At 44.4% G+C, this 18,202-nt stretch overlaps 1 protein-coding gene across 1 annotated transcript in view; it reads left to right on the top strand.

The window, feature by feature from the left end:
• ITPR1 (inositol 1,4,5-trisphosphate receptor type 1) overlaps nt 1-18,202 on the top strand; it is a 413,260-nt gene that overhangs the window by 40,210 nt on the left and 354,848 nt on the right. The gene's annotated exons all lie outside the window — the stretch shown is intronic.

Raw genomic sequence — 18,202 nt, forward strand, 5'->3', positions numbered from 1 at the left:
CCCCGGGGCCTCTGATATGCTTCACTGCCTTAACCTGGAGTGGGACGTTCTGATCATTGCACTTGCTCTGGAGTTAAAAGCCACAGGCAGGGGGGCTTCTTTTTTGGCCTCCCTATTTAGATGTTTGCCTTGGAAGTTAGCCTGCTTTTTCCAAATGGTGTCTAGAATAGAGTTGGTATCTTATTTGGTGAACACTCTGTCATCTTCTTGTCAGTGGATCTCAGCGGGAGCCACACATTTATAATTATCTTTCGGGGGGCGGGGGGGCTAAGGGGGCTTTTAAATCAATGAGGTGCTCAGGGCCCCATTCCAGATTGATTCCATCAGGCTCTGGAGCTTGGGGGCTGGGCACTGGCATCTTGCAGGACTTCCAGAGTGCTTCTTGCATACAGCTCAGGTGAGAACTCAAGGGATCAAGTATGCGATGCACGGTCAGATCCAGAGGACCCGCGTATTGCCATTTGCATGATTATATCACTTAAGTTATAAGGTCTCACTTCTTAGTGATACAGAAACTGCTCGCGTTTTATGCATAAAAGCTGAAGCTATTAGAACCAAATAGAAGGCAGAGGTTCAGATGGAGAGAAGGCATTTGGAAGCTATTTGTGGCATTGAGCTGCATCCAGTTTGCATGGGATTCTCAGGAGAAGGTTTTCATCTGAGGGTGGGGTGGGGAGGAGGGTGTGTTTTAAAAAATTACTGACATAGTCAGAGTGACAGGAACCTGAGGTAGGCATTGCCTCTGCCTTCTTTATAATCCCTCCTCCAACTTGCCTTTTAAAACACAATCCTGAAGGCAGCAGTAAGGAAAGATGGAGTCAAATGGTTATGATCCAATAGCTCATAGAATTAATTCCCTGCTCCGAGTAATAAAAAGACCCGGACCGATGGACTCCATGCGATGTTTGTGCTGAGGATTCTGCTCACAGAACCCCATTTCATGCTGTGCTAGGTAGGGGTTAACTAGAGCAATACAACCAGAGACACTCATATATGTGGAAGGGAGAACTTTATATCAAAGAGCAATTGTACATTAAGAAAACATCCCAGACCAGTCCAGATCCAGCCCATAAGTCTGATATTAGCCCGTAAGTCCAATACTTGGTCATAAATTCCTTTTCAGACCCACCCAGGACATGCAATGATGCAAAATGCAGGAAGATCACAAGGCCAGTGGATGTAAAGTCTTGAGCATCCAGTGGCAGTGGAAGCATCTCCAGGGCTCTCACAGGTCTCAGCGTGGCTCCGTGTGGCTTGTCAACAGGAAGGTGAAGCAGAGAGAAAGAGGGTCTCGCAGGGCTCAGCAAGTCTCTCTGTAACTTGTCAGTAGGAAAAGGCAGAGGAAGTTCCCAGAATCCTCATGAGAATGCCCTGCCCACAAGGAGACATCATCAGGCTGTAACCTGATTGACAGTCTAGAATCTACTCCTACACGTATTTATCAAGTTGACATGAAATTATGTAACTACCACACACAAAGTGAGGAGGTTGAAGTACTCAGAGGTTGAGTGCCCTGCCTGAGGGCATACTGCTGGATGGAGTAGGCATTGTAGCACTCAGCTTGGGCTGTGCAGAGAAATAACTTAGTGGGGGACCTTCCAGAAATTGTTGAGTTTCACTACCCCTCTGGGATTTCTGTGCACCCAATGCTTAGAGCCATTGCTAATGGCCCCTGGGTGATAGTTGCCTGACTCAAGGTGACCCCGATGGACAAAATGAAATGCAGTGCAGTGCTGTACCATGGCCATGATCAGATGCAGATCATTGTGATCTAAAAGGGTTTTTATTGGCATATTGTCTTAGGCTGGGTTCTCTAGGAAAGCCCCCCCACCCTGCCCATAGGCAGTATGGGGGGGTGGTGTGTGTGTGTGTGTATGTTTGTGTATGTGTGTATGTAGATTTATCTCAAGAGTGGCTGTAGAAGCAGGCAAGTCCGAGTCCATAGGTTAGATGTTGAGTTAGAAACTTATCGTATATACTCGTGTATAAGTCGTTTTCCAGCATATTTTTAATGCAGTTTTGGTGATAAAATTAGGTGCTTGGGCTACTATTCAGGTCAGCTTATACTCGAGTATATGCAGTCTCTTGACTTGAGAAGATGCAGTGTCTGAGGAACCCAAGATCGACAGGAAGATGACAGGCTGGTGGCTGCAGAGGCAAATGAATCCACAGTCAGCAAGTCAGATGGCAACTTCCAGCACTGGCAGACAGCATGACAGGTCATTAGTTTAAGTCTAAGAACCAGAGCTTGATGAGGCAAATGCAGTGTCCACATACAGCCAAAAGCAAACAGGATTTTCCACAGCATCCATTGAAATTGGAAGCAGGCCATACTCCCAAGGAAAATTTTAAAAAAACTGACTGCATCAGGGTATGATCTGAGTGGGGGTATTGTATCTTACCTTAATCTTCTTATAAACTGATTGAATACTCATATCAGATCCCATTACATTGGTTAGATCCTATCACATCTTAATTTCTGAGAATCCTGTTCCAGCCAAGTTACCACAAAACCCAAGTATCATACTCGTTTTCAGAAATAGATTGCCAGACCTTTGTTCCTAGTCTGTCTTAGTTTGGAAGCTCCATTGAAACTTGTTTATCATAATACTACAGTACCACCATCAAAACTCACTTCCTGTGAGTCAATTCCACTTTGTAGCAACCATATCTAGGTTTCCAATGCTGGAAATCTCCATGGGATCAGGTTGCCTCATCTGTCTCTGTGGAGTAGCTGGTCAGGTTGAAGCACCAACCTTGAGCTTAGCAATCCAATACTTACCTGATCGTACCACCAAGACTCCTGTTTAGCATCATAGCAACATGCAGACCTTCCCTGCGGGGTGGCTGTGCCTCAGGGATCTTGGCTAGGACTTAAGCTGGGCTCTCTGACCTGAGTAGGAGAACTGTTGCTTGGAACTGCCCGTGCGCACACCAGCAGAGCCCGCATTCCTCAGAGATGATCCTTGATTTGTGTGTCTGGGACCCATGAGGAGGAATGTGAGTCAGCAGCTCGTTGCTTGAGTCTAGTGTGAACTCTCATCTGTACACAGGCCCTGGTGGTTGGGAAGTGAACCTGTGGAAGATTTTAGTGCCCTGGACACAGTTAACCAGCAGGCTGTTATCACACAGCGAGGAAGTTAAACAAGATCATGGCGAAGGAAGTCAGCAGGCATGCTTTCCTGGCACAAGGACAAAAGTGAGGGTCCTGCTGGCACAGTGGCTAAGCACTTCACTAACTGATTGATCAATCATTCAGGGGTTTGAACCCATCAACTGTTCTACGGGAGAAAGGCATGGCAATTGGGGCTGAGTGGGCAGCTTTCCAATGACAGTGGGCTTGTTTTGGGGTTGTTTTGCTTGCTTTATGGTAAAAGTGCTTGGTGCTTAGATTTCTGTCTGGTGGCTGGCTTGAGTAGGGACTGTCGAGATAAATGCAACAGGTTGATGGAGGTGAGTTGAAAAGAACCGTACTCCCTTTGTGGGTTGGCTTGGTTTTACAGGTGCCCATGTGATACTGACTTGATTTGTTGATGCTTTTCTCCATCAATTAAAATCAAGGTTTCTAGGTTGTGAGCCGCTTTACAGTTGTGACTGGTTAAGAACCAGCTCTGCAGCAGGCTCTGTGAATGTAGGTCACGAATGCTGAGAACCCCGGCATTCTTCCTAACCTTTGGGGCCCCAGCACACAGATGAGGATCTAGGCAGACAGCACCAGCGGCTGCTGCAGAGGGAGTTTGATAAGCAAATAGTTAAAACTTCTCCAAAACAGAGCTTCACCTCTCGGGCAGCACAGTTTTTGAAAAATTCCAAGTGTTTTCAAAGCTGAAGAAAGTGCTCTGTTCTGGAAGTGGTTGCTTATCTTTCCAAAGAGAAGTGTGTTTTGAGGTTGAAGTCATTTTTGCTGTTGAGAAATCATGCACAGGGCAGTTGGGTAATTTGGAGGCATTTCTGGTTCATTTCCTTGCGGTGCTGTTGCACCCTGGAGTCTAACATACACACGTGGAAAAGGGAAACGCGGGCACACGGCCCAAGGGGATGGCGGAGTCTTCATCTGAGCAATCAGCAGGGCGGCATCGAGGCACTTGGGTTTGCTCTTGCCTCAGTGTTTCTTCGCCAAGTTATTTCTTGGTTCTTAAGTAAATGGAAACGAGCGACCTATTGATGCAGTACTCTTTGCCTTCTGACTTTGGGTCCTCCGCTTTGTGATCTTGTCTTGAAATCTTCAGCCTCAGTGGCCAGTGGTGGTATAGTGGTTACGCACTGGGCTTGCAATCCTTAAGGTTGGCAGTTTGAAACCGCCAGCAGATCTGCCAGAGAGAGATTGATTGGGCTTTCTACTCCTGTAAGCAGTTACAGCTCCACAAAACCACAGGCAGTTGCTGTGAGTCAGCATTGAGTTTTTTTAGGTTAAAGTGGCCAGTGACCCAGGCTTTAGGCTCAGGCTTCCTGGGGTCATATCCCATCTATTAATTCTTACCCATGTGATCCCAAACATGTATGCGACTTAACCTCTGGGGACCTCTATTTTCTTATCTGTAAAATGGGGGATTTTACAACAGTACTTACCACACTGGGATATTGTGAAGGTTAAATGTGCGTAGAGAATTTAGCGGGACAGTGGGGACTTAGTGGTAGAATTTCCACCTTCTATGTGAGAAACTCAGGTTCAATCCAAGTCAGTGCACATTATGTGCATGTTTATTTTCATGTTGACTAGATTTCTCTGGTGTTTCCAGACTAAGATAGATTAGGAAGAAAGGTCTGCGATTTACTTTTGAAAATCAACCAATGAAAACCTCATGGATTGCACTCCTAGGGATGGATGGCATGGCACTGGGCAGTGTTTTGTTCTGTTGTGTTTGGGGTTGCTTTGAGTTTGGGGCTGACTTGATGGCAGCTAACCACAAGCTTAGGGATTTTTATCTTTTTATTCCTCATACTTAACAGTGGCCTGACTTTCATAAGTGGTGGCAGAAGGGAAAGATGTATATGTGAATACCTTAATTATGATGACTGCATACACACGCGCACACTCACATACACACATATTGCTCTGTCTTGAACTGATTTTCTGGATGGGACATGTGGGGTCCAGTTTTCTATACAAACTGAGTGGCTTAGACAAATCACTTAATTTTTCCCAACTTGTTTCCTCGTCTGTAAAATAAGAAAATACTTCCTTCCCTATAAGGAAGACAGACTTCAAGATGATACAGCTAAAGAGCCTAATAGAGTAGCTGGTCTATGGTCTTTGCTATGGTCTATGGTCACTGTTAGGTTTCACAGTAGACACAGATGAGTTACAGCTATGAAACCTGCTCACTCTGCTCTCATGGTTACAGTGTACTTCTTTCAATTCTCTTGATAATGCCTCCTGCCCTTAACGTCATCTATAGGAAGAGAAGATCGACTGCACATCTGTTTTCCATAAGCCAAATCGTTTCCGTGAGTCGAGTGCATTGGGGTGGTGTCATGGTTCCCTCAGCCGTGAGAAGAGCTAAGGTGGAGGCTGAGTTTGTTCTTTTAGAGTGCCAGAGTGAGTGTGGGGTCATTTTAAAGAATGAGTGGCCACAGGTGGTTGAAGCGGAACCTCTTCTCTCCCTGTATTTGTGTTGATTTTGCCCTCAATCTTGAGAGAATGCAGAAGGCAAACAGATCGAAACCATGAATAGACATTTTGAGGTTAGCGAATTCTTTTCTTTATATTATCTTATCCTCTTCAATCCCTACTCCCCCCTCCTCCCCCTGGCTAAATATATGGCACCCTCCCCAGGTAAAGATGGAAACTCACGACTGGCTGTTGCTCATTTTTGGTTTTAGAATCTGTACTGCTTAACATACTATACCCAGGGTTGTTTGAGTAGAAATGAGGCAACTGAGGCTTTTGGGAACTACTTTTGGTTTTTGCCCTGTAGTGTTGACCATGCAGTTGAGTGCGTAATCACCCTATTCAGATTGGGGCAATGGTCACGTGTTTGTCCTCAAAGCTTGATCTTTCCATTTATGTCAAGTGGCCGATCTTTACTACCAAGTCTTGATTTTGGACAGATGCCAACCATATCAGTGTAATCAAAGTGTGAGATTTGTAACCTTGCAGAAACTCGTTGTTCATGATGAGAAGAAGTTTGGATGGGGACCAGCAGGGAGAATGGTAGCATTATTATATAATCAAGCCCCATAATTTATATATGAATTGGGGAAGAGATCAGAGATCAGGCTGAATGTGTGTATATTTAAGGTTAAGTATTGCCCCAGCCTCCTCTTGCCCATAAATGAAGTTGATTTCCATCCCAGTGACCCAATATAAGGAAATTTTGGAAATGAGTAGTCAACTCAACATGATTGAAATCAAGTGTGGGTAGCCATAGCCCCCTTTGCTTTTAGGAGCCTTAGGATTTCAATGAGAAAACCACCCCAAAGTATAAATAGCAATAAATCCAAATAGAACCAAATTCACTGCTAATCAGTAGATTCCAACCCTTAGCGTCCCAATATAGGGTTTCTGAGACTGTAAATCTTTACAGAAGTGATGTCCTCAGCTTTCTCCTGCAGCGCAGCTGGTGGGTTGAAACCACTGACTTTGCCGTTTGCAGCATGTTGCTTAAACACAACACCCCCAAGACTCCTTATAAATAACAATAACCAATATTAATAGAGCATTGCCCCTGTAGGAAACAATTCCCCTGGATTATATCTGTCCTCATAACCTACTTGTGGGGTGTAGACATTGACTGTCCACAAAAGTAGATTGGCAATGAAGACTCCAAGAGGTCTGATAACTTTCAAGTCATCGTACAGGAAGTGACAGCAATTAGGATCTGCACCCATAGCAGATAAAGATAAGCTTAATGGGCTGATTTTCACTCCTTAGAATGATAACCATTCATTCCACAAATACTTATTTTGGTATGTTGGTGAGGTTGGTGTGCCATGAATTTATACTATAAGGAAAGAAAATATAGACATTTTCAGGGAATGCAATGCCATGACTTGGCCCACATCTTTTCTTTTTCCTTTTCCTTAATTAAATATTTTTATTGGGGGCTCTTACATCTCATCACAATCCATATAATCATCCATTGGGCCCACATCTTTAAGAACTTGTAGAGCAGGGGTCCTCAAACTTTTTAAACGGGGCCAGTTCACTGTCCCTCAGATCTGTTGGAGGGCCGGACTATAGTTTGAAAAAAAAAAAAAACTGAACAAATTCCTATGCACACTACCCTGTTTTAAAGTAAAAAAGCAAATGGGGCAAAAACAACCAGCGGGCTGGATAAATGCCCTTGGCGGGCCGCGTTTGGTCTGCAGGCCGTAGTTTGAGGACGCCTGTTGTAAAGTGTGATTATTGTACATATGGCAGCTGTTTATATACAGGTAGAAGCAAAGTAGGTGAATGATCTTCCTCTATAGTGCAAAACATTGTCCCCGTAATCTGCTATTTGCTGGGGCAATGTAGATGTTGATATTTTTGGGGGGTAGTTTCTCCTTCAGCTTTGTAAAACTCCCTCAGGCTAGGATTTGTTTGTGACTGACAAGGGCTGAGCATCTGGCCCAGCAACTCATAACCTGAAGACTGGTCCCACTAGCTCTCTCTTCAGAGGTGAAGGGCAGGGGCAGGCCAGCTCTCTCTCTGAGGCTGGGATGTAGTGTGTTCCCTGGTCTGCCACAGGGATCCTTTTGTACATGTGGCACAGGGCTCCCCACAGCACCTTGGCACCTGCACCATCTCAGAATGAGAATGGGCTAAGGTATTATTTTTCTGCTCAATGCCACAACTTTTTCTGGCTTTAATTTAGGAGCACCCAAAGGGCAACACCACTGAGAAGAGAGCTGCTGTTTGAAGGAGGGAAGCCCTGGCTGTTACTGATGTAATGGTTCTCTAGCCATTGCCAGGGTGAACTATGGAATAGACAGTGTGCTGTGCTAAAATGAGATTCTGAACCCCCTGTCATAGGAATGAGGGGGCAAGTAAGTAGAACCCAGTCTCTAGGCCTGTCTGGAGGAAAAACCATAGACTCCTGATTTGCTTAGCATATGCCTGGCTTATAACAATGAAAGCCTTAAAATCCAGCTCTTCCAATAAAATGACTTAAAAAAAAATCCTGCTTTTAGGATAACAGGAAGATGGAAAGTATGCTCTTGGGCTATGAGGTGCCACTCTTGGGCCTACAGCAGGGCTATGATTTTGAGAATATGATTTATTTGTGATCTTATTCTTATGGTACCCTCTTCCTACCTGCTAAGAGACGCTGTGTATTTAAAGGACTTGGTTGAGATAGAGAGGTGTTCTTGTAACTCAGGCAGGCACTTTGTAATGGGCCCTGAACCTTCTAGCAAATTTGCGTGGACGTCAATAGGGAAGATATTTTTCACAATCAAGTGATAAGCAGTGTTTGAGTACCAGTGATCCCCTTACCTGTGGCCACAGTCTTGCTGACAGCTTAAGTTGAGGTGGAGAAGGGAGCTTTAGAAGTCCTTCTCTCGGGTGTGGGAAAGCTGCCCAGACTGCTGGAGACGAAAGAGTACCACCTGACATCAGAGCTGGCACTCAGTCCACTGTCTGCTGCCAACACGGACACCCTGGGGAGTCATTTTACCTCTCTAGGCCTCACTTTCACCACCTGTTAAATGGAGTTTAAATGAAGTGACTCCCAAGACCCCTTCTGGCTTAGAAACTTGGCAGAAACAGAGGAGTTAACATTTCACTAAAAGCATTTGAGTTTGGGAGCTTTGCGCTGTCCATAAATAGGCTTTCAATTCACTAGGGCCATAGAAAGGTCTTCTTGGTCAAGATCAGGGAGCCCTGGTGGCACAGGGGTTAAGCACTCATCCAGTAGCTGAAAAGGTTGGTGGTCTGAGCCTATGGGATGCTTCAAGAGAGGAAGATGTGGCCACACGGCAGTTTGCTTCTATAAAGATTGACAACAATCTTGGAAGCCCTGTGGACCAGTTCTACCTGTCCTATAGGGCAGTGATGAGGTAGAATTGACTGGACATGAGTGTGTTGTCTAGATAAGATCTGTAGGTGGGCAAACAGCCAGGCTTTCCTCTGAGGCTGGATAGGCTACAGCCAGATCGTATGGCCATAACAAATGTACTGATGGACTTCTTTCAAACTTTCACTGACCATTGTTTGAAATGTTGCTAGGCAACCTTCTTTCTTTTTTCCTCCTTTTTGGGAAGGCACTGAAGGAATGAGCCCATATCTTACTTAGTTTTAAATACCCACATGCAAAGGGGAGGGTCTAACTAAATATTGTTTGTTCTCTTGGTTCTGATCCTTAGCTATTCTCTTGCAGTGTGTGTGTGTGTGTGTGTGTGTGTCTAAGACTTAACTTTCTGTCTGTTTTGCTAAATAAGGCAGAAAAATTGGTCTATTTAAGGTGCTTGTCGGTTTAAGCCTCAAGGCGTATTGAAGGTTTTGTGTGTGTGTACTCTTAGTCTCTTTGTAGGAGAATCCCTTGTAACTTATTTTGTTGTCAGGAAATCATTTCAAATTTAATAAAAATATTAGTGTTTTTTTTTTATAATCGTTACTTCAGATTTACAAGTTTATCTCAATCTTGCACCAACAGACTCCATTTAAAGGGAACAAAACTGTAATTTAAGTCAATTCCCTTGGCAACACAGAATGCTTGCCGTGTGTTACACAATTACTGGGGATGGCACCTGCTGTTTGATTGTGCTGGAGTCCCACACAGCATGGCGAGCACCAGCCAGAAGCCTGCCTATGGCTCAGAGGCCTGGCATTCCTGTGTGAGGGCTCCAGGCAGTCTGACAGTCACCACGCACTGATGACTACATGGACGCTCGGAGTGGCATTGGAAAGCAGCCCTAAGACTCTTGTTTGATAGGCACTTACTTTTCAGATACTCATGGAGATAGATTTTTATCTCTATGTGCATGAAACTGTTTCTGTGCGAGGAATGATTAGACTCTGCCATCTAATTGAATCTCAGTATTGTTATTATGGCTTCTCCTGTGGAGAACTCAATATGGTTTCCCTCGAAGCAGTAAGTACTGGAAGACTCAGACCTTTGGGGGAGACGTTTTGTAATCTTGGCTTTAGAGCATTGATGAAGAGTAGTAATGGGTCACTGGAGTGGATCATTGGTGACTCTTTCCTTGAGGATGAAGACAGGAGAGAGAGGTGTAGGGAGCCTTCCGTGAAAATGAAATGGTTGCCATCGTAGCCACAATACTGGCTCAAACACACCAGTGATCCCAAAGGTGGCACAGGTCACTGTGAATTGGAAGGGGCTTGACGGCAACTAATAACAACAGGAAGCCTCTGGGGTCAAAACTGGGATGAGGACACACTCGGAGTTTGCATCCAAGCTGCCTTTTACTCTGCTATGCTTAGGCCATGAATTTTAAAAAAAAACAAAAGTGTCTCATCACTCTGTGTAATTAATGATAATGTGTCTCCTGAGAATGGAATTAGTGACTACCTCGGAAAGGGCTTACCTACGTTAATTTATTTATTTTGCTGTGTAGTTCTCTTACATATATTAATATATCGAATCCTCATAGCAACCCCAAAGGTAGGTACAATTAACACCCCTCCCCTTTACAGATGGGGAAACTGAGTCCCAGGGTGTTGAATGTGTGGTCCAAGATCTCATCGCTAGAAGTGTCAGAGCTAGGATTTGAACTTAGTCTCACATCCTTTGGACATGTAATTAGGAGGGTTCAGTCCTTAGAAAAGGACATTTGGCTTGGTTAAGTGGAGGAGTACTGAAAAATGGGAATGGTCTTAATGAGATGGGTTGACACAGTGGCTGCAACAGTGGGCTCACACATAACAATTGTGAGGATGGCACAGGACCAGTAGTGTTTCTTTGTATACAGGCTTGCGACGAGTCAGAACCGACTCAACAGAACCTAGCAACAATAGGATTTGAACCCAGTCTGATTCCAGAAACCTTGCTCTAAACATCTGTTCTACACTGCCTTTAGAAAGGGACTAACTGGCCTTAGAATACTTGGTTACAAAATTACTGGATTTCTTACTTTCTTTCGCTACATCCCTGAAATATTTCATACTTAAGTGTTGAACCAAGGAGCAAATGCCTACTCTATATACGAGGCGGTATTACCCCATCCTCCCCCCATTCCTACCCCCCCAAAAAAACAGAAAAAAGCTTGGGCAGACCATTGTAGTATGCATTTTTTTTCCTGCTAGGGGAGCATCCAGCAACTTGCTCTGAGTTAGTTCATGCAGTGGTGTTGCCTGGGGAGGTTCTCTCTGGTCACAATTTTTTTCATAATATTTTTGTTCCATCCTCATTTTTGTGATGATCAGTTTAAGAGAACAGCATGCAGCTGTGAAATTTTGTTTCCTGCTTGGGAAAAATGCCACAGAAACTATTGTGATTGTTGAACACAGCTTACAAGGACAGCACAATGGGAACAAAATGTCGATTGATGAAAAACCTCATTCTGGACGTCCGTCAACTTCCCAAACAGATGTAAATGTCAACTTGTAGTGCATTTGGAGTTCTTTCCACCAGGTCAGACTGTTAATCAAGCTTTCTATTTAGAGGTTCTGAAAAGATAGTATAACAGTGGGCAACCAAAAAGGCCTGATGTGTAGCAGATGGGGAACTGGTTTTGCCACCACAACAATGCGCCTGCTCACGTAGCCATCTCAGTGCTCTCGTTTTTTTGGCAAAAAAACCATGTTTCTCTTGCCCCATGCACCTTACTCACATGACCTCACGCCATGTGACTTATTTTTGTTTCCATGAATGAAGACTGAGTTAGTTAAAGGTTATTCTGCCAACCTGGCCAATAAACACATGTGGGGTTAATTGAAGGGCAGAGAGATAAAGGGCTCAATGAGCCTTGCCTTTCTAGTTCTCGGTTCTCTTGCTTTGTGATGGTCGGACCAGGGTGCAGCTGCCTTAGCCAGTTCCCTGCTTCAGCTGGCAAGGCTTACTTCCTGCAAGACATCCCCAAGGAGAAGCCAAAAGGACCTACCCCAATGCAGCCTGGGGTGCTGGAGCACCCGTGTGGAGACCCCTGCCAGCACTGAGATGCTTACACATTCACTGATTCGGCATTCCTCCTGTAGTTGGCGTCATAGTGTGTGTTTAGTGAGATGGAGGAGGACTTTGTGGTTTGGTGTCGGACATATGGGTTAATGTTGGACTTGTGGGGTTGGGCAGCACTGGGTTGGGATGTTTTCTTGATGCGTACTTAACCTTTATATAAAACTCTCTTATACCTGAGATTCTGTGGATTTGTTTCTCTAAAGTACCCAGACTAACGCAAAGAGAGACATGAAAGGACAGTGATTTGATGGAGTTGAAGAGGTGAAGAAAAAAAGGAGGGAGGTATTAGTCACCGATCCAAACAGATGAGTTTGAGAAGTGTTTCCAAGAATGGAATCGCAGATTTGACAAATGTATTAAGTGTAATGGAGAGTACTTTGAAGGTGATAAGGTTTTATAAAAAATTTAAATACACAGCTTTGAAAAACCATTTTTGGGGTACTCCCGCCATTACAGGTTCTCTTACAACCTGGAAATAGAGCATTTCTATGAAACTTTTCATCAGCCCAAATGACAGAAAACGAAGAAGTAATTTCCATTAATTTATAATGGAAAAAAAATTTGGCTGGGGGTGGCATTCCCAGACCCCAAATATAACCAGCTACATTATACCAAAGAACACATAAACCTAGAACACTGACAGACACAGTTCAAAACTGTGGTGGCTTGAGCTAGATGCTGACTATCCTGGGAAGGAGCTTGGGGACCGCACTCTCCCTGCGTTTGGTGTGCACAGCCCAATGCCAAACACACTGCAGGCTGGTGTCACTTTTCTTTTGGCTTACTGAGAAGCAGAAGTCCTCTGTGGATTTCTTTGAGCAGTGAAAGCAGGCACTAATATGAGATGTAAAGGGAACTTTTAAAAGGCATGGGATGCCGGGACATAGGCAGTTGCTAGCAACTCTACTGTAGCATCGCAAGAGGAGCCCTCCCTATTGGCACTATTGGGTGAGTGGAGGATTTATAACTGCAAGGCTAGTGCTTCAAATCCATCAACCACTTGGTGAAGAAGATGAGGCTGCTTGCTCCCATAAAGATTTACAGAGCCTCAGAAACCCTAGATAGGGTCTCCATGAGTTGCCATTAATTTGGTGGCAGTGTTGTTTTCTCTTAGGTTTAGGTGATGCAAACTGAAAGATTTGCACATTGGGTCCACCTGGGCAGAAAGTCTTGGTTATTTACTTCGGAAAAATCAGCCATGGAAAACCATATGGAGCAGAGCCCTCCTCTGACACCTGAGACACATGGGTCCCCATTAAATGAGAGCTTTTTTTTTTTTGTTTTTTTGCTCATATTAAATGTCACAAACCTGCTTTTATTGCTGGCTTTTGACTTAGCACTTACCCAGCTCCATTATCTCTGAGGCTAGAAACGGTGGGACTTGTTTTTCCTGTATCTCCCTGATGCATTGTACAGAACCTGCTCTATAGGAGACGCTTAGCTATATGAAGAGTGGAGGGCAAGAGGCCTGTAAGGCATTCCGTGGGAACCTTGAATGTACACAGGCATCTCCTGGGATCCTATTAGCAATGCAGGTTTGTGCCTGAGATTCTGCATTTCCAGCAGGCTTCCAGCTCATAGTAATGGTACATGGCTCTCAGGGACAACAGAGCCTTGTTTTTCTATATATTAGGGCTGTCATCTGCAAGCTGGGTGTCCAGATTGAAACAACGGAGATTTACGGCCAGTGAATAAAAGTGACCATGGAGAAAGTTGTGAGTGTATGGATCTTGCTTCTCAAGGTGGTCTGTTTCAAATGACTGAGTTTCCACTGTTAAAAGGATGGGTGGGGGGGGAGTGGAGGGGAAAGATGTCTGGGCATGTGGCTGGTACTTTGGTAGAGCAAATTTCTGTGCTGGGACAGAGGTTAGGGAGATGATCCTGTTTCCCTGGAAGTGTCTGTGTTTTTGTGCTGGATGGCCAAGCTTTTCCTTGTGTTCTTGCTTCCTGAGGAGCCCAGTGGTTGGTTCTGTGCTTCATCCCACAGCTGGGAGAGAACAGGTATGTTCTCCATATGAGAAGCTCCCAGGAAGTCAAATTTATTCAGTCCAGTTGGTAGAGAACATTGCCAATTAGTGGCAAGAGGGAATGACTGAATATTTAAAAAGATGATCTAATAGCGGGAAATCCTGGTTCGAAATCAGAAAAAGTGTGCATCAGGATTGTACCCTTTCAGTGTCTATTCAGCTGTATGCTGAGCAAATAATCTGAAAAGCTAGATTCTGAAGAATACTGCATCAGGATTAGAGGAAGACTCACTAACAACCTGCAATATGCAGATAACAGCCTTGCTTGCTGAAAGCAAGGAGGACTTTTGAAGTAGCTAATGATGAAGATCAGAGACTTCAGCTTTCAGTATGGATTACAATTCAATGTAAAGAAAGCAAAAAATCCTCACAACTAGACCAATAGGTAACATCACAATAAACAGAAAATATTGAAGTTGCCAAGCATTTAATTTTATTTGGATTCATAATCGATGCCCATGGAAGCAGCACTTATGAAATCAAATGACAGAGTATGTTGGGCAAATCTGCTGTAAAAAAACCTTCTTAAAGTATTAAAGAGCAAAGATGTCTTCATTTTGAAGACAAAGGTGCGCCTCACCTAAGCCATGGTATTTTCAGTCACCTCATATACATGTGAAAGATGGACAATAAATAAAGACCAAAACAGGAATGAATGCCTTTGAATTATGGTGTTGGAAAAGAATATTTAATATACTATAGATTGCCAGAAGAGCAAACAAATCTGTCTTTGAAGAAGTATAGCCAGAGTGCTCCTTAGAAACAAGAACAGGGAGACTTTGTCTCACATACTTTGTTATCAGGAGAGACCAGGCCTGGAGAAAGGACATGATGGTTGGTGAAGTGGCAGCAGGACAGTGGAAAGGGAGAAGACCTGTGCTGAACTGGCATCGGGGCTGCTGTAGTGCGTGCACATGAAGCACTGCTCGTGAAGATGGCACAGGGCTGGGCAGTGTTTCGTTCTGCTGTGTGTGGGATCACCGAGTCAGAACTGACCTGATGGCGTTTAACAGCAGCAACATCGAAAAACAGACACCTTTCAAATCAAGGTCCTGCAACATTTGGTTTTGATGAGTAGGTAAGATGTACAGATGACCCCACGTGTCATGGTAGAGCTGTGCTCCAGAGGGATTTTCAGAGACTGCTCTTTTGGAAATAGATCACCGGACCTTTCTTTGGAGGTGCCTCTGAGTGGACCATTCAACCATCTGCACATCCGGGTCATGGGAGGCAGTAGAGCAGAGTGGCTATGAGTGCTGGCTCTTGGTTACTTGCTCTCTCCAAACCTTGATTTCCCTAACTATAAATTATGGTTAATTATTGCATTGAACGGATAATATTTTAGGGTGTTTTTAACATTCCCAGTTGCACAGTTTGCTCTTGGCTAAACCTCCCTCCCCACCCCAGAACAAACAACCAAACATACAAATCACTCCACTGGCATCAAATTGATTCCAACTCATAGTGACCTTAGGGTTTCTCAGACTGTACATCTTTATGGGTACAGCAAGCCTCTGTTTATCTTGTAGAGCAGCTGGTGAGTTTTGAACTGCCATTCTTGTGAATAGCAACCCAGTGCTTATCCCTCAGCACCACCAGGGTATTTCAGACCCGCTTGGTGGTGCCATGGATGAAAGGCCATGGCAGTGTGCCTTTGTAGAGTCCAGTCAAGGGAACCCTGTAGTGTACAGTTCTGTTTTGTAACATACTGGGTCACTGTGAGTCAGGATTGACATGTTGGTTTAGACTGACAATGAAAGAAGGATGTCATTATAACACATTTTAGCAGCATGCTTTGCCCAGAGTATGCACTCAGTAAGCAGTAGCTGTTGTGGCTGTATTTGCAACTAGCAGTTGCTGGGACCTCTTAGGAAGATCAGGCATGGCTCTTGCTGTCTTGTAGCACATTGATATGTTTTCAATACAGATCTGAGTCTACAGAGATATCCATTACCCTGACAGAGTTCAGCTTTGCTGAAACTCATCGCTGTAATTGATTGTGCTTTATAACTTAGGAGCAGCTCTGGAGCTTCTAGCTGTTTACATAGAAGCCTTCCAGTTTTTCTCTTTGCACAAGCTTTGATAGGAGCTGCCAGTGATGGTGGCTTCTGTGCTGGTGATTGTAATCCAGACTGCTGTGTAGAATTACAAGTCTTCCCAGAGGGAGGAATTGTGTTTGTCTTAAAGTGGACAGCAGGCGTTGCAGCGGGTCTTAATAGGCAAGAGGGAGATATTGCCAATTTGCCACTTTCCTGAAAGCACCTGTGGTTTTTTTTTACACCCTCTGTAAGTTTGAGGTTGGGGTTCCTGCCTGTGAGCATGCCCCGTAGCATTCTGGTGTGTAGTAGTTACATGATCTGTTGTTAATTTAAGACCTAAGAGTTAAGGGGTGGAGTTTAGCCTGTCAATCAGGTCACAGCTTGATGACCTCATTTGGAGATGCTAAGGAGATAAATAGCTCACTAGAGGCAGGACACAGGCTCACTCCCTTGGAGACATTGCAGCTGACAAGACACATGGTGCTACAATAATGCCCTGAGCTTGAGGAGCCACATAGAGACTTCTGCCAGCGCTGAGATGCTTATACTGCCACTGGATCCACAAGACTTCCCACCCACTGGCCTGTGATCTTCCTGCATTCGGTGTCATTGCATGTGTTGTGTGAATCTGAAGAGGAATATACAGATTGGTATCGGCCGTATGGGCTAATACTGGATTTATGAACTTGATCTGGATTGGGCTGGGATGTATTCTTAATATACAATTACTCTTTTATATAAGCGCTGTCTTATACATGTGAGTGTCTATAAATTCATTTCTCTAGTCAACCCAGACTAACACATGGTGTTTGCAGGCAGGTGAGTTCCCCAGAGAAGAGATGTCTCCTGGGGCAGCCTCTTGCAGAGCAATGGTTAAGGCAAAGGCACCTTCTCTCAAGGTGGTGGTTTTGTGAGGTGTGTTGTACTGTGGCTGAGGCCACTGGGCAGGGCGCCATAGTGGAGAGTTGCCACAGGTGTGATGAGAAAAATAAGTCTCTTAAAAGAGCCATGTTTTCTTTCTTTTCAAAGCGATTGCTAGAGACAAGTGGAGGAATGAGCCCAATTGGCACAGTTGCAGTAATGGAGAAAATAAGTTGAGCAATTATTCCTCTTGCTATGATTTGAAAGTCCCCTTTTCATCTGGTATTTTTCCGGGTACATTTGAGTTCCAGTTTGGGTGCTTCAGAAATGTCTGGCTGTTTGGTGCTGCTAAAATTATGTGTTCTAAAAATGTTCTCTGCGATGACACTCTGATCTAGGCTTGTGTTGACTTATGCCGGCACGATTCTTTGACCAAACTGCCCAGCTCCCCTCTCACTGATCATTCCCAGGAAAGGGGTATCTCTGGTAAAGGTAGGAAGTTGGATAATTTGCCCCAGATTTTGCCTGGGAGTGGAGGACTCTCCCTTGAGAACTTTGCTCCAGCCTGGTCGACAAATAATACTAGGGTTTTGTTGCCATAGTTTCCATGAAAAATCTGACCTTAGCTACAGTAACATACAGTTAGAAAGAACTAGCTAATCGGTTTTCTAAAATTAGTGTTCTCTAGTACATAAACCAGTATGAACAGGGTACCTAATTAAATATTATACAAGGATATGAGTGCCCGAGAGGAATGTATTCCCCTAACCAGGGAAGGGGAGGGAGGAAACCCATAATCGTCTTTTCGTGGTTTCTTGCTGGTTGGAAGAACTTTTCTTTTGCTAATGGTAGCCTTGCTATTATTTTCAGATCTGTCATGGATGAGTGTCTAAAGCTGGCTGGGAGAGCAAAACAGAGCATTCAGCAGTATTTCCCATTGTCCCCTCCAGACATAGACAAAGGCAAGGTGTGGAAGTGATGTTGGGCCAGGACTTGGACAAGGCTGATCTTGTAGTCAGCTTGTATTGTGGAGAGGTATAGGGGTGTTATTTCCTGTCTGAAATCTGGGTGTTTTGAGCAAGTAATTTCTAAGATTGTTCCTCTGAATGGCCATTGTGTGACTTAATTGGGTCAACACCTCCTTGTTGGAATCAGAGCCTGCATTCTGAAATCAGCTCTGTGCTGCACCCATAAACACCGCCCCTCCCGCCCTCCC

This window comes from Echinops telfairi, unplaced genomic scaffold, assembly GCF_000313985.2.
Source record: "Echinops telfairi isolate 266 unplaced genomic scaffold, ASM31398v2 ScPeMD7_7474;HRSCAF=8512, whole genome shotgun sequence".
Classification (NCBI taxonomy): domain Eukaryota; kingdom Metazoa; phylum Chordata; class Mammalia; order Afrosoricida; family Tenrecidae; genus Echinops; species Echinops telfairi.